Source organism: Mauremys reevesii, linkage group 3 (genome assembly GCF_016161935.1).
Source record: "Mauremys reevesii isolate NIE-2019 linkage group 3, ASM1616193v1, whole genome shotgun sequence".
Classification (NCBI taxonomy): Eukaryota; Metazoa; Chordata; order Testudines; family Geoemydidae; genus Mauremys; species Mauremys reevesii.
The window spans coordinates 88307807-88323696 of NC_052625.1; the positions used below are offsets into that span (position 1 = coordinate 88307807).

The 15890-nt window shown below is 39.7% G+C and overlaps 1 long non-coding RNA gene across 1 annotated transcript; it reads left to right on the forward strand.

The window, feature by feature from the left end:
* The first annotated feature begins 1332 nt into the window (after nt 1–1332).
* LOC120400036 lies at nt 1333–11671 on the forward strand. Its single transcript, XR_005595487.1, has 3 exons — nt 1333–1411; nt 10073–10191; nt 11544–11671. It is a non-coding gene; the product is annotated as an uncharacterized LOC120400036 (long non-coding RNA).
* The last annotated feature ends 4219 nt before the right edge of the window (nt 11672–15890 follow it).

Genomic DNA, 15890 nt, shown 5'->3' on the forward strand with positions numbered 1-15890 from the left:
CCATACTGGATGTACTCCACAGCTTGGTTGTGCCTTGATATCCTGTCCATGAAAATCACAAACAGGAGTGGGGACAAGACATACCCTTGGAGGAGTCCAGCGCCCACCTTGAACAAACTCGACAATGCCAAGGATACGAACACAACTCTCACTCTGAGAATAGAGGCACCAGATAGCACACACAACTGGCACTGGCTCCTCATATTCCTGCAGCACTTCCCACAAGCCATCTTGGGGAATGCCATAAAATACACATATTCAATGTGGCTGAGTTAACATTACTGTGAGAACATCAACATTTTTATTTTCTGACATTTGATAATTTACATTCATAACATTAATGTTACATTAATTAGATCTTTTATATATTTAAACACAGAGGTTCCAATTTTCAGCTAGGTGTAAATCAGAGTAGCTCCATTGCCAACAGGAAAATGTTTATTTACACCAGTTGAGGATCTGGCCTTGTGTATATATATATATATATATATATATATATATATATATAAGGCTAGGCCCTAGGCACCAGCACCTCAGCAGCAGCCGCGGCGCGGGGGGGGGGCTGTGGTGGCGGTGGTGGGTGGGCCGCGTGCCGCCGCTGCATCCCCGCCCCCCCCCCGTCCCCGGCCGCTGTGGACGCCGCGGGCGGCGCGGCGAGCTCCACCCTCCGCCCTCCCGCCGCCCATGCCGGAGGGAGGGAGGGGGACCCGCCGGACTGGGGGGGGGGCGCGGCGCGCGCCGCGCTGCTTGGGGCAGCCTACTTTGTAGAGCCGCCCCTGGCGCCACCTCAAGGTATTTCACAATGCACAGCAATGCTACACAACAGCATATGAAATGAAGAAAATATTGCATCAAATTGAAACTTCAGGGGTAATTTAGCTTGGTAGAATTTAATTAGTTTGCCTAAATTGGGATTTGGTTAGGCCTATGGTAATGATAGTATGAGAGTATTCACCATGTAGTAATTCTGCCATTATATAGTGATTATCAATATAATGATTATCAGATGATTAAATGATCAATGTTTACTTTTATAACTAAGGATGACTGTCATTGTGGCTTTCAATTTCAAATATTACTGTGTATTACAGTAACATCTGTGTGCTATCTGTTCCTTTCAGCACAGTTCCAATTTCAAGTTTCAGTAAAAGAAAGAAGGCAATTTAATATAATTGTGGTCATTTTATTTTCTTCAATAAAAGCAATCATTGCCTATAACTAGTTTGAGTGTTGCAAGTAACTTGCAACTGTTACCAACTGTCTGTTAAAAGGAATCTCCCAAACTTAGCAAATGTCTTCAGAGACTTTTTATTATTATTATTTTTAGCTTAACAACTGAGAAGCACAGGCAGTACAAGACACCTGGCAATCACTAAAGTAAAATGAAAGGTATTGTTTTGAAAAATCTCAGGTGGGTGAAAAAGAAAAGACTAATTCTTTTACTCTAGCTTATTAAAAAAGAACATGAACATTAAGTGCCTGATCCCATTGAAATTAATGGCAAAACTTGCACTGACTTTAATTTAAGGCCTGTTGTTGCCATTACACTTGAGATTGATCTGAGAGAACCACTTGCTTCAAGTATTTAAAAGCATCATTCTTAATAGGGAGTTATCTGGATTGTACCCTGGAATGTGACAAGTGAGGGGTTGTCACTGCCTGCCTGCAACCTTGGGTGCCACACAATGCTTTGCTGTTGTGGCTTCCAACTCGGGCTGCTCACAAACCACTTACCAGTGTACAGGTCACACCCTGAGTGTTTGTGTGTAGCTGTAGCCCTGGTCCAGCAGCTCTGAACCCAGCAGCCTGTCAGCAACACTCCAGTCACACTCTGGCTTCCACCAGCTGTGGTGACTACTTGCAGGGTGACCCCCAACATGCTCCGAGGCCTGAATTTTCCCAAAAATGTGTTCTGCACTGCCCAGCTCTCTCGGATAGTTCAGATATTAAAGGTCCATTGCCCCTGCAAAGGGTCAATATTCAACAGTTTGCTATTTTAACTGAAGTTACCAAACAGTTTAGTGTAAACACAACACTGGATTAGTCTAGATTAAAAATAAAACAAGTTTCTTTAACTATAAAGTGAGAGATTTTAAGTGTACAGATATAGAGTATTAAAGTCAGAAATGGTTGCGATCAAAATAAAGATAATACTCTTTCTAGTAGCTAAAACTTGGTTCAAAGTAAAATCCTTACCCAGCAACATTGCTGACCAAATTTGCAGGTCAGGATCTCCCCACAAAGTCTGGTTCCTTTTGTCTTTTTAGATAAGAGAGAGATAAAGAGGGCAGAAAACCCCAAGCTTTCATTTATAGTCCAGTTAACCTTTGAAGTGGATTCTTCTGAGGGTTACCCCTCAAAACAAAGTTTATTCAAACAGTACAGAAGGCAACATGGAGTCTGGTTCTTTTTTTATCATTGTGTTTGCTGAACTGCAAATTTTCTTTCTCCTGCAATCTCTTCTCCCTGCTGTCTTGAGAATCCCGTTTACTACTTACATGTAAACTGAGGTAAATATACATTTCTTCATTCAGGATACATCTATCTGGGCTATATGCTTTTGAACATATACTAAGAACATCGTACAGGGAGATTTAATAACTTTACATATAATGTTGCTGCATACATTTAATTGTGATATTGACCAGTGAGTTTAGTTTTGAAATGATACCTCACAAGGCATATTTTGTACAAAGATTATTACAGTAGTGTGTAGGGTGTGTATACTGCGGTGCTTTCAGTCACAGGAGTATAATGCTCTAAATATAGGATACTGTGACTCGGGATTCCCGTGCTCTGTCCTTGAAACAGGAAAGAACATGCTTAACTTTAAACATGTGATTAAATGCTTTCCTGAATATGGATGTAATCCTCAGCGGAGGTCTCGATTCTTGGCTCGGCCACTGATTCTATTTGTGGTTTGGGCATATGAGTTATGGTCCCATCCCTCTAAATGCTAAATAACATCAAATCTCACTGGTGTCCGTAGGAGTTCAGAGTTCTTAGCATCTGCTGATAGGATTAGGCTCCATGCCAATTTCCTCATCTGTAACAGAGAGATAATAATCCTAATTTCACTCTTGGGGATGTTGTGAGGCTAAATCAATTGATGTTTAAAATGCTTTGTGACAGGAAAGCTACATAAATGCAAGTCATTGTAAAATTAAAGTCTCATTCTTAAAGGTGGTGTCATCACGTGGGAACTGCGAGTCAGGATTCTTATACTGTATTCTTGACTCTGCCAGCAACTCACTGTTAGCCAATCCAGTGAAGTACTAAGCACTTTCTGTTTTGGTGAGGCCTCCAAACCTTCCTTTTTGAAGAGGAAGCATGATCATTATAATATGCTTTTTTTAAGCTGCACTGTCCCTTTAAACTCCCTGTGCTTATGTTTATCTGTCTGAAAAATATGGACAATACTTATCTACCTCACAGGAATGGTACAAGGATTAAGAGATAAATATTTAAGCACTTTCAAATATTTGGATGAAAGGCTAGAGATTATACTTCCCCAAACTGGTGGAAAGGCACTTTCCTCTGTGCAAATAATTCTTGCAGTCTATCAATCCCTTGAAATCCCTGGAGTTTAAGTTCATTCCACAGTGGGGGACATGCTCCCATCCTGAAGAGTGTGTGTGTGTGTGTGTGTGTTGGTGTGAGTTTGGTAAGATTTTTCTTATAGAGGTTTCCTCTCCCTTCATCCCCACACACAGGATTTACCAAAAGGAGAAGTGATCTGGCCCACATTTGATTGTAATTTACATATCAAAGACAGCTCAGCTCAGATACAGAATCTGACTTCTCAGCGAAGTCCTTTTGCTTTTTACTTGACTTTTCTAGTTGATTCTGACTGATGGGTCCAAGGTGAACAAATGACTTACCCCTAGTCACTCACTCAGCCTTATGCTGTGACGATGACTCCTGAAAAGAGTTGACCCCCCTCAGCAGAAATAAGAGGGGGTACAAGGTCCACAAGGGATGTACAGAACACTTCATAACAAACCAGCACAATGCCCCTTATTCTCACCGTCTTGAATCTGCCTCATAAGATGCATTGTAAGTAGTTTGGTGTTCTGGAGGGTCAGGTATATGTCTCATTTTGCAGTGATGATTGTCTCATGGAGTGGAACACTTAGTGGACAGATCCATTATCACTATCAGAAGGTGGAGAGGAGAGCTTTTTGGTTTCATCATTTTAAAATATACTCTGCAAAGCCCAATGAGTTTTTGTTTTTATAAGTAACTCATAATGGCTACCTTGTCTAAGTCCTCCCGATATTGAATACTTTAGGGCAGCTGTTTGGATGGTACCAAAACCCTGAAATCTGAGATACTTTATATCAGTCAAAGAATTCACAAGAGCATTTATAATTCTGTAAAGAGACAATCAGGGAAGCACTTAACTATAGAAAGGCCAATAGCAATGGGACTGCTCAGGGTGTTTGAAAATCAGGCAACTTATTCATAAGCAGGGATTCGGGTGTGAAATCCTGGTCCTAATGAAGTCAACAGAACAACTCTCTGTTACAACATAGACCAGCCTGCTCCTGTCTGGTCACAAGTCTGTTGTATGTGGACCCAACCGCTGGGTCCCATATGGTTCTAAGCCAACTTGGTCTTGTCCCTGTTTCTAGCTCCAAGTTTCTAGGACACATGCCCAAGCTCAGACCTCTTGTCTGACACTCTTCCTTGGGCCATGGGACTTCTGCAGTCCATCCACCAAGGTGCAGGAACTGGTGCTTCAGAAACCCCAACCCCTGCCCCCAGTTGCTCATATGTGCTCCCCCAGAGCTCTACCGAGCTAGGCAATCTGTCTTCTAGTTTAACCCCTTTGGGGAAAACATGGCAGGTAGGCATGGAATATAGGCTTAGCAAAGGAATTTCTTAATCACAGACAGACACTTCACCCTTAATCTCTTAAAAAGCCTTAGAGCAGTGGTCCCCAATGCGGTGCCCGTGGGTGCCATGGTGCCCGCTGGGGCATTTATGTGTGCCCGCCTAGTGCTCAGCAGGGGAGAGAAGCCGCGACCCCGCCCCTGCTGGGGACAGAGAACTCTGGGGCTGCAGGCTTCATTCTATGTTAAAGTAAGAATAATAAATAAAATATATTTGGACCAGCAGTTCAACAATGTTTAACTTTTTTAAAATAAATAAGATGAAAACTGTTTATGATATTTATTTTGTAAAAACGCCTTAATTTTTCTTACAGTAGATAAAAAAGAGCAAATTCACATGGTAAAGTGAAAGAGTAATTGCCAAATAATTTATTAATACCTTTTACATGTAAAATTACCCTTTTTATCTTATGGATTCATATATTATGTATATTAAATATGATTTTTTGTATTATTTAATGTACACATACAAAATAAGCCTTGAAAAATTGTTGGCGCCCGCCACACTCTTCTGAAAACATGAATGTGCTACAGGCCACAAAAAGGTTGGGGACCACTGCGTTAGAGAGTTACAGAGCTTTGTAAAATAAAAGTCTTGAGATGCACCCTTCCTCCATGTCTGATCTCACTTTTTGTGTGAGGCTGAAGTTTTGTCAATTTTTTCAGACTGAGCAGTGTCCCTCCTATCTGTTCTCTCTTTAGCCTGGTCATCTTGCATGCAGCAGTTGATGGCCTCCCACATAGAGAAGCACCTCTTCTTCTTAAATACAGTCTGTCCCTTTTTGTCAGATGCTCCACTGGCATGCTTGTCTCTTCCTTCCTCCTGGCTCCTCTGTAAAGAGTCCATTGTTCCATGAGGATGGGCTGGTAATTGGCTTCTCTGAGATTCTTTCAACAAGATGTCAATTATCTTTCGTGGGCAGTGTAGGCTGTCTAGAATACATTGTATTTAGTATGCAGTGTAGTTAAAGCCTTGTTGGTCCCAGGATATTAGAGACACAAGGTGAGTGTGGTAATATCTTTTATTGGGCCAACTACTGCTGGTGAGAGAGACAAGTTTTCGGGGACCTGAAGAGCTCTGTGTGGCTCAAAAGTTTGTCTCTATCACCAACAGAAGTTGGTCCAGTAAAAGATATTGCCTCATCTACCTTGTCTCTAGAATACATCATACTAACTTTGCCTTGGGTAAGGTTAAACATGAGTTCATCACATAACATACAGTGGATGTTCCTCATACAAAATAGACATTACAATACAGAATGGAATACACAATTTGACTCTGACATATCCCACTCTGTCAAGTTTCCATTGAAGCTTTTGTTGAATTCTTATTCAAGATGAGCCAGAATAAAAATGGGACATCCCTGAATTTTGTGGACATTTGGACCCAAACTGTGGGATTTGGGTCCATCTCCAATTTGCATCTGCCTGGTCCAGCACTGAAACAGGAACTAGAACCTAATAAAATCTTTAGGTTTTTTTGGCTCCGTCTCCACAATTAATCTTTTTTTTCAGTGTTTGCATTTATAACACAGTTGAAATTTTGACATTTTGTAAGACTATAATAAGAGTTGTAATTAGAACATGCTGGTAATATTTGAGCCAAAGTCAATAGTTACTTTAATAAAAAATAAAAAAGCACAAGCTTATCAAATTTAGTAGCAAATTTTTTTTCATCATTATTTATTACAGTAATTACAAAAACAAATTAGCTAGAAATTTTTTTTACTTGTGATCTGCTTTCCAAAACGGTCTTGGCAAGATGAGGGATATCAGACATGAGGGAATATATATTTTCATTTCCCTTCCCCCACCCCCCAAAAAACAAAAAAAACATTCCCCATATGCCTAGAGTGTATGTAACACTGCAACAAATTTGGAGGGTTACAAAATTAGGCCCTGATCCAGCAATGGGAACTAATCAAATAATAGGAATGACTGACTGGGGTGTCATGTCTATGGGAGTATTGATGAATAGCCTACTGCAGTAAATAGAAAAGGAAATATCCCAGATAAAGGAACTGGTCTGATAAGCAGAATGTTGAGGTGTCTTGCAAAGTGTTAACTTCTAACAAGAAAGCTTAAGACTCAAATGCTGCACTTCTGCAAACATTAATACAGGCTGCCATTAGCCAAGGGAAATACTTTGTGAGGCTTATTACTTTAATTGGTCCCTGTCATCTAGTTAAAAAGGAGAAAAGAAGAACTGCTCCTGACAAAAATTAAGGCTCTTAAAAGTGCTATTTCTTGCCATAGCACTTCAAAGTGCTGTTTACAGCATTTTCTGAAATCTCCTAGATAGGGAAGAAATTAAGTTTAAATTGTTCACCCACCACATCCTAGTATTCTACGTGGTAGCAGCAGGGAGCAGTCATATCCAGAGACCATACACAATTGTTGGTGTGTAATGAACTATTTGGGTAACATACTGTAATTTGTAACTAGCTAATATGTGTGGGTACCACTACCCCTCTAGTGGATAGAATCGGAAGTGCTAAACTGAGTGTTACAGGTCCCTTACTGCAAACAGTTAAAGAAGATTCTCCTTTATCTGAAGTAGTAGTGTTCTGTATTTTAGGAACAGGAGGATCTGAACATCATTACACATGTGACATTCCTAGATGACTACAGATTTCTTACAGGTGGTTTTTTTTTTTTACTTTTGGATTCATCATGTCTTTTTCTATTAAAATCTTCTTCTCCTAGAAAACATGGAATTCTTAGTGCGAGGACAGATAGGTGGAGTTCTATTCCCCACAAACTTCAACACTTGTGAGGTTCAAGTTCTCAAAAGTTTTTACTTCTGGAGCAGTGTTAAAAGCAGTTGACTGAGAGTTGGGGGTTGTAGGTTACTTTCCTGGTTGCCAGGTCTACCACTGACTTGCTGTGTGAACACAAATAATGTAACCTTTCTGTGACCTCCATTTCCCCATCAGTAAAATGGGAACAATACTTGCCTCATAACAATGCCTATTGTGATGCAGACCTATTTGTCATAATCACTTTGAAATCCTGGAATGAATAAAAGGTGCCTTATATGTAAATTATTACTATGGACTATTGACCATTCCATTTACAACGCAACCACCATTCAAAGTTTATTGCAAAGTTGTTTTGTGCTATCCCTATCAAAATGCAAAAATGTTCAATTACTGTATTAAGATTCACACACATTTATTCTTGTAAGCGGGACAAGTTTTTCATTTATGACCCTGGCTGCTAAAAAAAAAAAAAAAAAGTGCTGTTAATAAATTCCCTTCTGTTGCAGATTCTTGGTCAATACTATTAAGCCAAAGTTTGTATTCTGCTTTCTAGGTCACTTAGAACCTGTGGCAAAATTAACAATATTGTTTTGGTTAATTGTCCTCATCCAGGAAACATTGGCAGCTCCCCTGGGTCACTACAGCAATTTCTTTTATGTTGTAAAAATGCTTTCTTCCCTTAAGTGAAAATGCACCTAGTTTCATTATGTGACATTCCAATTCTACACTGATAAAGGCTACCTGTGGATTTTTTAAATGTTGTTGTAAACAACTGTCACACTTAAAGGAACCATACAGAGACTTACCTTTACATTGTACTCTCCATTGTTTTGTGATGGCCTATTAGAAGCTTGAAACTGATGTTTCATTACCTACTGCTCTTGCTCTCTTTCATTAGACAATTTGTCCTTCCTTTTTTTATGCAGAGGTCAATATGGCTGAGTTTGATTGCCTTCCTTTTTTTTTTGTGTGTGTAATCTGCATCACCTAGGGACATAAGTACAATTCTGGTGGGTAAGGATTGCTAGTTAACGTGTGCTCCAGATGCTGGCTGAAGCCAGGTCTACATTAGGAAATTTGGTAGGTATAACTCAGTCACTCAGGGATGTGACAAATCCACACCCCCTGAGTGACGCAGTTAACCTGACCTACCCCAGTGTAGACAGCACTAGGTTGATGGGAGTATTCTCCCATTGACATAGCTACCACCTCTTGGGGAGATGGATTACTTATGCTGACAGAAGCCCTCCCATCAGCATAGGTAGTGTCTTCACTGAAATGCTACAGCAATGGAGCACCTGTGTTGCTGCAATGTTTTAAGTGTAGACCTGCCTTGAATGTTTGTCCAGTTGGAATGAGTACATGGGATCAGGTGAAATTTGAGAGTCCTCATCAAGACATATTTGGAAATATTTATAATACAAATAAAATATGATCTATGATAAGCTGGGAAGGGAAAGCATCAGGATGATAAGAATGGGCAAAAGGAATGGAAAAGTAAGATTCTTCTTTGTTACTGTCAAATATTAAAAACGATAAGCAAAACTACAAAGGTAGGAAGATCGAACATAAATAAAATAGTATCACCTTCTCTCTGAGGATTTCTAAGTGCTCTGTAGAGGTGGATAGTCATTATTAGCCTTAATTTACAGATGGGAAAACTAAAGCACAGGGATGTTAAGGCAAAATTGTCACTTGCCCAACCCTAGCTCCAAGGCCTGGGCTACTGCTACCTACATTGCAGGTAGGGGAGAGCAGCCTTCATAAGGCCACCACTTCATTCCCAGGCAGGCAGGTAGGTAGTGTGGGGATGGAATGTGGGCAGAACCTTGACATCACCCTCTTTAATGCACCAGCCAGTACAGCTGAGCTAGCACAGAGGGGGAATTAGTCTGTGCCAGGTAAAGGGGTGGCTCTGATTACTCCCCCACCCCACAGAGAGGGAGGGACCAAAGATTGTGGCTCTTGATTTACAGTGCATTCTCTGGTCTGCTCCAGGAGTTGTGCACTACCCCTTACTCAGGGCACATCGTAATGTTACAGTCTAGTGCAGTGGTTCTCAAACTTTTGCACTGGTAACCCCTTTCAGACAGCAAGACTCTGAGTGCAACCCCTCCTTATAAATTAAAAACATATTTTTTTTATATTTAACACTATTATAAATGCTGGCGGCAAAGCAGGGTTTGGGTATGGAGGCTGACAGCTCACAATCCCCCATATAATAACCTTGCAACCCCCTGAGGTATCATGGCCCCCAGTTTGAGAACCCCTGATCTAGTGCTAAGTGACTTGCTTGGGACCATATAGTGCATAAAATGGGAATGGAATCCCAGTCCCCTGCTCTAAATACTAGAGGATACTGCCACATCTACTAACAGTGGTAAAAATGCTAAACCTAAACATTTTTTTCTTTAGAAAAGGTCCCTCCAACAAAGAGAAGAAGAGGTAGCTTCAGTTCCTAGCTGTGCAACACACCTCCTGTGTCACCTTGGGCAAGTCAGTTTATCTCTGCATCTCAGTTCCCCACCTGAAAGGTAGGGACAGCAATACTTCCTTTCTCCTACTCTTTGCTTGTCTTTAATTGTAAACTCTTCAGAGCTGAAATTGTCTCTCGCTATCTATGTATGCAGTGCCTAGTACAGTGGAACCCCAATTTCTAATATAGGTGTTACTATAATAGAAGTAATAAATAACTAGAGCTATGTTGGTGGGGGCCACATTCACTAGACCGTGTCCTGGGAAACCCATTGTGGGAGGAAGTCCAAACTGCAGAAAGAAAAAGTGGGTACATTTTAATGAGAAGTACCACCCACAAAAACACTATGGGTTTGAAGACTGACTCTCACAACCATCCTTTCATCACTCATGCCTACTGCTCCTGGTTGCTCTTTCTTTTTGCATGGAGCATAAAGTTCTCTGTTGGGTTTGGGAAAGCAGAGAAAGATGACACAAAATTGGTTCAACTCCTTAAGTCGATGGGGATGATATCACCCTGGAAACAGGATCTAAAAGCACTCTTGACTTGATGCTAATGTTGGGCATTACAGTGCAAGATGATACATGAGATTGTCCTACCTCGAAATTCCACCAGTGGATGATACAAAATTTCCTGGTGTTGCATAGAATCCACCAAAGATTTAGTTATTTATCTTATAAATGAACAAATGGCTAAATTAAATTTCTTGGAACAACTGGTAATTTAGTTCAATTTCTCTGTAATAATCTGCATGTAAATATGCATGCAAAATCTTAATTTTAGCCTCTTCAAAGTCACAACTTGCAGTATAGATAAGTTAATGAGCTTCAGCAGAGCATGAGATAAGCTCCATAAATGTAAGGTCCTTTAAGAGTGCCACATTTGTGCATCACTCAGCAACTAATTCCATTTTTAATGATTTCGCTGAGATGTACAAACTACATTAGTTGTCAAATGATTTTTGGTATTTAAACTATTTACTCTTTCTCTATCAGAGAGGAATTGGCATTTTATTTCCCCTATAGGTCACCTGTTAATATTGCAGCAGAAACGGGGAGAAAAGGAGGGCAGATCATGCTAATCTTACCTGTTCATTCTAAATACATCTATACCAATCTCTCATGTACAAGTATAACTGCATATTCTCACTTCTAATACACAGGACCATGTCACTAGAAAGGAATGCCCAAAGGTCAGACTAATGACAAATGTTTTTTTCATGTACTGGATACTGTCTTGGGGAGTGGAAGGCTAGGTCCAAATTAAGGATAATTGCAATTAACTGAATGTAAGTTAGAAAGTAAAGTCTAGTAGAAGTTATGGTCAGTTAATGAGCAGTACAATAAGACTTGCAGAAGGGCTGTTGACTGGAAAGCAATTAATTGGATGTTTCAATGTCATTTATCTCAGCTTCCTTAAAGCAAACTGATCAAGGAACTCCAATGACACCTAAAGCCTGGAAACAAGAGAGACTGAGAGACCTAACTTGCACTTGTCAATTTACTATAACTAGTTTGATATTAAGGATTATGGTCCAGATCTCTAAAAGTTTATGCACCTAAACTTTACACATAAATACCTTCTGAGGATCCAGGCCTAAGAAAAGAGTCTGTTCCCTCTAGCATTTGCTTTCAGACCTGGTAAGCATTTGCAGGATCAAACTCTAATACTGCTGAGACATCTGTTATAAATAGTATTCTAGTAAGTGTCTCTGTCAAAACTGAGTTATATTTTAATGGTAGAAATGTGTACATTAATTATGCACTTCATCCAATTCTCATATGTGGCAATCTGGGTAAAACAACTCAGGGTTGAATTTAAATCCCACTTTAAGCCTTCAAATAGGGTTTGATAGTGCGTACGCCTTGTGGGAGATCTCTTCACAAGAGTAAATTTCACTCATACAGCAGAACAGGCCCTGCCCTCAAATCAAGTTCTTAGCCAGGATACAATAGAAGATATAATTAAACAGGAAAGAGGATGGTTAAAGAAAACAGCAATGAGAACATATGTTAACATAGGCCAGCTATACTGGTAGCTGAATTTTCGTCTTTGTGTGTCAAGGTTATAAGCTATTAATAGCAGTTGAATGTGATAAATATTGGAAGTGGCTGCCAGCTATCTATCTATCAACTATAGCTTGGCTTTTTGTAAAAAATAGCACTCAGACTTGCATGTGGGAGGTGGGTTATTTGTCACAATATCACTTAAGAAAAATCTAAAGGAAAATTTAAAAAGGAGATAAAAATAAAAAACCATAAAAATAATGGCTTGAAGTGTTTATTTCCCCACTGTAGGTGGCTTGAAGTGTTTATTTCTGCACAGTCCAGAATATCTAGATTGGTTCTGAAAGAAGGCAGTTATCCCACTTTTTCCTGTACACACACTGAGCAATTTAGTAAAGTGTAAGCAGAGAGGAACCAGAACTACACATCACAAGTCAACTGATTTCCCCCCCCCACACACACACACACCCCACAACTTATTTTAAAGACTGATAAATCAGGCTTGTGAAGTTGGGAAAGCAAGTGTAAGAAATTACAGCCCTGGCAAATTGGGGAAATGTACAGAACTATGTTTCAGGTGAAGAGGAACAAGATGTTCAGACTCACAGAAAGTATTACTCACTGGCTGCATGAGCAATAGGCCTGTGTTTTGAATTGTCTATTCTTCAATTTGACACATCAAGACAAAGAAATAATGCCTCCTTCAATACCAGAGAGCAATTTTTTCAGTGTAGAGTCCACCATGTGCCTCTTGCTTGATCCAAAATATGTAACGATCATTTACACCCCATCAACAGGATAATAGTCTTTGGAGGCTTTACAGCAAATGGTTACCATACTGCTGCTCCTGTTCTTATAGAAACCTGCTGCCTCCAATCAATTTACCATTGTCCCATTTTTAATCTCTTTTTTTTCTTAGAGGCAGTACACTCAAAAAGCTTTTATGTTGTTCTATTTGTTATCCAACCAGCAATCCTGAGTCAGGAAAATAGCACCAGTTCTCCACATACCAGGCAGTATTAAAGCACAATTATATTTAGAGATTGTTTAAAAAATTGAAATGTTCCTTACACTGTGGATTAGTGTTAATTGGCACTTAGGATACCAAATTAATAAAAACCTTATTTCTAAAAAAACCCTTATTTGTTTAAACTAGTGTTAATGTCAAATTTATATAAACAATAGAGCAATAGTATTGCAAGGATTAATTAATGTTGATGATAATTTAGTGAAGGGGCAAGATAAGTATCTAAATAGACTGAAAATTTAGATTCTGGGCACGGAGGTTAGCTTAAATTGCTGGATCAAAGAACATTCACCATGTATACAAAATGGAATAATTGATTGGGTGTATTTTTCACCCATCTCCAAATGCTCTATGTTTCAGATATCAACCAAGGCCTGTAGACATGTTTGATGTGATTTGGCAGCCATTTAATTTAATGCTAGATATTTTAATGCAATAAATTCTTGATCAGCCTTTAGGCTAATGGACTACTTTGCTGTAAGGTCCTGTATGTCTTTCTGAACCATATTTGCATAGTGCTTATGTTAGTCTATGACTTCAGGGTGGATTATTGTAGGTACACTTTATGTGTCTTCATTTATTACTGCTCTCTTATTTCCTTGTGAGACATTGCTGCACTATTTTGGTTGGGTTTGATTTAGTTCTTATTGCCTTCTAATTTGAAAAGATCATATGGTTTGTGCAGTAAAGAGATAATGAACAACATGTTTTAAGATGTCATTTGAATAGCTCCAAAAGAATGTCTCAGAAGCCTGAAATAAGAGTAACAGGAACTCTGGCCCTAGTTATGAAGAGAATATGAATCAGCAGGTGTGCAAAGGTGACATCTATAACTCAGGGAATCCTGAAAGGTGTGACACAACTGGAATAGGCTAAAAAAATTGGTGTGTTGATGGGACAGAATGAGTGAGAGATCACAATGCCTATCAAGAGGTCTGATTTTCACAGGTCAGGTGCTTAGCTCTTTCTGAAAGCCAGGAACGTTTAACCTTTCTCAAGTTAGCCACCCAAACACACTGATCTCTTGTAAATCTTGCCCATGGATTCTCCTTTCCAGTTTCTATTTTTATTAAGTTTCCATGTTTGTTTTTGGCTACTCTAGTGGCTTGTTAGCCTCCTTAGAAAATGATTTATTTTCTAGTGATTATTTTTATTTTAATAAATAGGTTTATTTTAGGTTTATTTTAATAAATATCAGAGGTTTCATTAGCAAGAAGTTTTTTAAAAATTCACAATAAAAAGCTATTTCAGTTGAAAATGTATTTCAATTGAGTCCTGCTAATACCCATAATTGAGAGGTAAGCTTTCTATTAAAAAAAAAAGACTTAGAACAATTTGAACAATTACGGATTAAAACAATTATAATAATGAACAATGAAGACTTCTGTCCAGTTGTCTCACTGCCATCAAATAAAAAATTTTAACAACACACTCTTATTTATTGGTTCCATCATACAGTCCCACACTTTGTGTAAACACACATAAAGTTACTTGTTACACTGTTGGTGTTATGTAAGATCCAATAGTGAAGTGCAGAGAGCATGAACAAAAGTGATACAGGCCATAATTTACAGTGGACAGCATTCTTACAACTACAATACACACCTGCTGAAGTGAAGAAACAGATTGACAGAGCCAGAAGAGTACCCAGAAGTCACCTACTACACTACTACAGGACAGGCCCAACAAAAAAAAGTAACAGAACGCCACTAGCTGTCACCTTCAGCACCCAACTAAAACCTCTCCAGCACATCATCAAGGATCTACAACCTATCCTAAAGGACGATCCCTCACTCTCACAGACCTTGGGAGACAGGCCAGACCTCTCTTACAGCCAGCCCCCTAATCTGAAGCAAATACTCACCAGAAACTACACACCACACAATAAAAACACTAACCTAGGAACCTATCCTTGCAACAAAGCCCGTTGCCAACTCTGCCCACATATCTATTCAGGGGACACCATCGTAGGACCTAATCACATCAGCCATACTATCAGAGGCTCATTCACCTGCACATCTACCAATTTGATATATGCCATTATGTGCCAGCAATGCCCCTCTGCCATATACATTGGCCAAACCGGACAGTCTCTATGCAATAGAATAAATGGACACAAATCAGACGTCAAGAATTATAACATTCAAAAACTAGTCGGAGAACACTTCAACCTCCCTGGTCACTCAGTTACAGACCTCAAAGTCGCAATACTCTGACAAAAAAACTTCAAAAACAGACTCCAATGAGAAACTGCAGAATTGGAATGCATTTGCAAACTGGACACCATTAAATTAGGCTTGAATAAAGACTGGGAGTGGATGGGTCATTACACAAAGTAAAACCCATTCCCCCATGCTAATTTTCCCCCTACTGTTACTCGCACCTTCTTGTCAACTGTTGGAAATGGGCCATCCTGATTATCACTACAAAAGTTTTTTTTCTCCTGCTGATAATAGTCCACCTTAATTGATTACTCTCGTTATAGTTAGTATGGCAACACCCATTTTTTCATGTCCTCTGTGTATATATATCTTCCTACTGTATTTTCCACTGATTGCGTCTGATGCAGGGCCGGCTCCAGGCACCAGCTGAGCAAGCTCGTGCTTGGGGCGGCATTCCAACCAAACCTAGGGCGGCACTGCCGGTTTTTTTGTTTTTTTTGTTCGCTGCTCCGGCCACCCTGTAGGGGGCGGAGGCGCGGAGGAGGGGAGCGCCCTGCAGCAA